The sequence below is a fragment of the Thunnus maccoyii genome, chromosome 4, assembly GCF_910596095.1.
Source record: "Thunnus maccoyii chromosome 4, fThuMac1.1, whole genome shotgun sequence".
Taxonomy (NCBI): Eukaryota; Metazoa; Chordata; class Actinopteri; order Scombriformes; family Scombridae; genus Thunnus; species Thunnus maccoyii.
In genome coordinates this window covers 32820341-32826089 of record NC_056536.1, presented here as the reverse complement: position 1 = coordinate 32826089, position 5749 = coordinate 32820341, and positions in this window count along the sequence as shown.

The window sequence follows — 5749 nt, the reverse complement described above, 5'->3', positions numbered from 1 at the left end:
GTGACTCCATGAAAATAGTAATAATAACCTCCATCATAAATAATCATAATAACCAGGTTTCTGATAAATAATTCATTTCTTTTACATTTTTCCGCTTTCTTATAAAAAGTGAAACCTGTATGAGCTCAGTCTGCTGCCCGCGGCTCCGCTGCTGCTGTTATTATTGTTATCTGTGAGCTGAAAATAAGCCCAATGTTGTTTTGATTTCATAACACGGCAAACACAATCTGCTCGTGTTCGGGGTTCATATTCAGCAGCAGGACAGATCCAACAGCAGGGAGAAGGGAAGCAGGATTAAAGGACCTGAAGCAGTAACAGACGGAGCCGTAAAGCGTCGGTTCATCTCACAGAAAGCTGCAGAGACACTCAGACTGTCAGAAAAAAAAAATGTCCCACTTAGCAGCACAAAATGTCTGTTTTCTGTCTCTCCGCCGAAGCTCCGCAGGCGGGTGAAGCCTCGCCGCCGCTTCGCTCGCAGGAGCGTCTCTCCCGTCCTCTCTGGAGGATTTGAAGACTTCAGTGAGTCGGAGCTGCAGACAGCTTCCCTCCTCTGTTTGGATAAAACAACCTCAAAACAAATGATCGGCCTGTGAGACGACCGAGAGGAGCTGCAAGATTAATGAGACACAGTTTCAGTCTGGAATCAATCTGAAGGATCCTGATCAGAGACTCTGATTTATTTGTTTAAGAAACATTTGACAGCTGAACTGTTGCGTGTGTCCAAAGCTTCGGTCCACCAGATTCTCAGTTTCTTTTCATGACAACCAAACAAAAAGAAAAAAAGAATCTTTATTTGAATGTTTTTGTGAGAGATCAGAATGATCATCAGGCTGCGTCTGACTGGACGTTCATATGTTTATAGAACTAGTTGATCAACATCAACAGACGTTACAGTTCCTCAGATCGTTCATTGATTTCGACTTCTGTATTCACGTTAAATCATCAAGAAGCTTCAAACTCTTTTCAGTTTCACTGTTTCTGGAACATTAAAGGGTTAATTCACAACATCTCTCTATAATCTCTATACGTCTGTCTGGCAGATGTTCACCTGATGTGACCTCATAGAAGCTTCACATCAGCTTTTAAATGACTGTGTGGACACACTGTGGGTTTTATCCTCCATCACTAACATTGAAAACACATTTGAAGGATCTTTTAATATCCAGAATGAACAGGAGGAATGATTACATTACCGTTACTATGGAAACCTGACTGCTGGTTGAAGACGCATCTGAATATAAACACTGTCTGGTTACTAAAAGTTCATCCAAACCTTCCAACCAATGAGAATCCAGAGTTTGTAGCAGTCGTGTAATAAAACTGATGATTTTGTGTGGAGCTGTAATGATTCATCAGTCGTTAACTGTTTTGATAATCAAATGATTGTTTGTTATATTTTCAGCAAAAAGTCAAATATTTGCTGATTCAGACAATTTTATTTATCACAGAAGGAAGTTCAGTTTCACAGTTTACCCAGTTAGTATAAAATAAACTAAATAAACTAAAATAAAATACAGTTCAGTCAAGCAGCAGATTATTTGAAGTTTTCCTGTCAGACAGGATTTTAAAGTGAATATGTCTCTTTTGGACTATTTTCTGGTGTCTGAATAAATATACATAGAATAAGAAGCTCAAATATAATAAAATGTATAATATAATATAAAGTAATATAATATAATATTATAAAATAAAGCCACAAGTGTCAATGATCAGACTCTCAGCAGAAACAAACATTCAGATGTTTGTTTCTTATTTAATAAACAAAAAGCAAAACTCTTGATTTTCTTTAAAATAATGAATTTAGTTCATCATGATGCTGAAGCTCTGATGAGGTTCATGAATCTACTTTCAGAAACATCAGTGAAGTTTCTCATCACTACATTTGTTACTATTTTGATAAAAACTGATTGTTTTGTATAATTGAAACGTTCTTAATAACTGAAGATCAGTGAAGTCTGAAGATGATTTGGACTAAACGTCGGGACAATCGACTCAGAAAAAAATCACAAAATTTGACATTTTTAGAGCAGAATCAGAGTAAAGATGCAGATGAATTAAAACGATGGAAGAATTTTGACTTCCAGATGTTTTTGAGATAATTGTGAAAGCGTAAACTAGATTGTTACATCACCACCTAGAGGTCAGTGAGTGTCATTACCTGAGTCATGGCTGGAAATTATAACCCACCTGCTGATCATGGTGACTTCTGGTGTCACAGTGTTTGCAGCACGAAGAAGGTGTGTGATATATCTACAAGAATGAAGGTGAAAGCAAAGGTTTCTTTCATATTTTATAGTTGTAGTTAACAGTTTAATTATATTAAACATCAGGTTTTCCAGCCTGATGTTTTTAAATGATTTTAAATCCTTCGTCCTCACAGAAGGAATCTGTTTGGTGGAGTAAATGTGGAACTTGGACGCAGATCATCCTCCTCACTCATCATCATTAATCTACATCATCATCAGTCCTTAATATGAAAAGACGTGTTTAAAAGCCTTCCTCGTCCTTCCACCATCTGACCACCGATCATCTCCATTTTCCAGCCTCTGAACGATGAATTTTAATTGCCTGGAAAAGACTAAAAATGGACGTCGGGGTGATTGTGAGTGAATCCTCTCTCTCCGCGTTCACCTCGCTCACCTCTCCTCCCACACAGCTGCCGCTTTAATATTCATTCACACGGGGAGATACTCCTCTGGAAGCCGACCTCAGATGGAGCGGGGAGGAATAGCCGGAGGTGTTTGTCTGTGTAGTGAACAGATTGGTGGAGAATGTTGGGTTCTGGTTTTAGATGTTGGGGCCTCTGCGTGACTCGGAGTTGGCGGAGAACTCTTGTGTTCTATCTTTAGTGAAGCAGCATCCTCCTCTGCTCTCTGCGCCGCCGCGCTCCACACATCCATCTCCACCGAGGTAACGGCCAACCAGACCAGGGATCCAAACGGCCTCAGGGCTCCGCTGGAAAAAACCACTTCAGTCTGAAGAGCAGCACCAAATCCTGACGGGGGGATGGAGTCTAAACCGGATCCAGAACAAGATTAAAGACTGAAACCAGCGGAGCAGAAGTGTCATTTTAATGTCAGTCAGTCCACTTTGATTCAGACTGAAATATCTCAACAGCTACTGGATGCTTTTCTATGAAATGTCCCTCAGAGGATGAAACCTACTGACGATTAGTTGATTAATCGATTAGTCGATCGACAGAAAATGGTCAATCTTTAAGAAAAAAATCCCCAAATTCTCAGTTAAACTTGAACACAGACGTGAAACATATTTTTAGATTCAGTGTGATATAAATATCCGATGTATTTATGAATTAATATTCATAAATATGCTTAGAAGAGGTTTTAAAACTCGCCTGATCATTACATTTTGATTTATTTATATTTCGTTTTTCTGAGCTGACATCTCATCCAAGAGTTTAACTGAACCTGGAGAGAAGACAACTAATCTTCATGTTTGGATCCAAACCAACAATGAACTGATCTATTAACAAGTGTTGTGTTTGTATCAAAGCTGATATATCTGATTAAAAACACGTCAGTGAGTCACATGTTCCGTTAGTTTGTTTAGAAACGGCTCCAAAGACTAATAACAGCGTCATGTTTTCAGTCTCAGGAGAGTAGTTCTGTGTACGGCAGACGCTACTGAGCATGTGCAGGAAGACTGTTCTGTCTATCACAACCTCCTGACTTTAAACTGAAGTTCAAATCTTTAATGTAGCACAAATTAAAATAATGTCTGTTGTCCTTTTCTCTGGGAAAGGTCAAAGGTCGTGTTGGGTGTTTTAATGACTGATGCATTCTCGTGTACACATCATCTCAGGAACACCTGGAGGGAATTCCTTCAAATTTGGCACAAACGACCACTTGGACTCAAGGATGAACTGATTAGAATTTGGTGTTTAAAGGTCAAAGGTCACTGTGACCTCATAACTCAATAATTCATCGGCTAGTTATGACAAAGTTTCACACAGATGTCTTAATAGGATAAAATGACAAAGTGATGACATTTTTATATCCAGTCATAACATCATAATGTTCTGTAAAAACACTTTTCTGGCCGTTATTCAACGCCGTAACTCAGGAACAGAAGAAGAGATTGTGACCGTGTTTTACGTTTGGTCGGAGACTGAACTGGTGATTTTATTCAATTTCTTCAAAGTGGTCACTGTAAATGTTATGAGTCTGGACAGACACGGATGTAAACTGCAACTTGACTTGTTGGCAGCGGCGGAACAACCGTGAGGACCAACAAACAGCATCACTGTGTTGTTTATGTCTCTGCCTGGTTTCGTGTCAGTAAACGTTCATTTCTTCGGCTCTAGAAAGCATTCCACTGGTTTCTGACTGATGCGGGAGCTAATGAATTGAATTAAGGAGAAGAGGGTAAATTGGTAATTTGGCGAGAGACACACACACACACACACACACACACACACACACACACACACACAGTCCATCGTCGGGACGGTGAAACCGCAGATATACAACATACACAGAGAGAGAGGAGAAACTCAGCAGACGGACTGGAGCGAGGCGTGGTGCCTTCAGGTTCTCAGGACAAACTGGAGGTCAGACAGTTTCAAACCTGTAAATGTCAGAGTATTTTTTATTTGTTTATCTTTTGTTGTAACTCTTAACTCAGAATCTAATCGGTCGATCCTCAGAGTGCAACAGACGTCGAGACAAACATGACCTTTCACTTAACCGTCAGACGGACCGACCGACACAAACAGAACGGGGTTGAGCATGTTTTTAAGTCCAAAAAAACAGACATTTTGTCTTTAGAGTTGTCTTCAACAGTCACAAATCGATTCATCTGCAAATAATTTCAGTGAAATAGTTTTTTGGACGAGGACGGAGCTCCTCGGCACAGAGGAGGAAGATATATCATCTCATTGTTGGTTTGTTGACGAAAAAGGGAAAATACAGTAAAACCTTTTTAAAAATACAGATTGATGTGTGTTTAAAACAGATGAATCAAGAGTTTTATTCAGACGGGACTCATAACATCCAACGGGACCGGTTCAGGTGTTTTTTTTTTTTTATTACTGTCAGTGTTTTTCCACTGAGCCCAGCAGCAGGCTGAGTGTCTTGTTGGGACTCGGGCCCAGTCGGCCTCCTCTAACAACATAATCACATCAGCTCTGACTGTCGACACACACGGAGCTGGCAGCCTGCAGAGAAACCTGCCTGGATCACATGAGTCTGGCTTTTAAATACCAAAATGTTGCGTATTTTTCTATTCGCATGGGGGGGGGGGGGGGGGGGGGGTTAGATTTGCTTCCTTCCAGGCAGCCTCTGCTTTCTGTTAATGTTCATGATAATCAGATTTTTGAACTTTACAGTTAATCTGTCACCGTCAGAGTTTTAGTTCACTTTTCGTTGTTGTTTTGTGTTTATGCCGTTTTTAAAGTAGAGTCAGAAAATCAATCAGACTGTTGTTGTTCTTGAGGATCATATGTTCAGCAGCCGACTGTCAGAGTCAAAGTTCAGATGTCAGATTGTCTTTGAACTCACATGAAATATAGACGGTGAAGAATAAACTCAGGAGTCTCCTGGATAACAACACAAGACTGTATGTTCATATTCTGACCATTTTATTCCTAAATACTACGATACCCATGAGCCTCAGCTGCTGTTCAACTGTCTGCACTAAAGCTCCGTTCAGACAGGATGAACATCACAGAGGCAGGTGGGGATGAAATAATTGAACTGATGGTTCCGGACGTCATCGTATTCATGGTGAA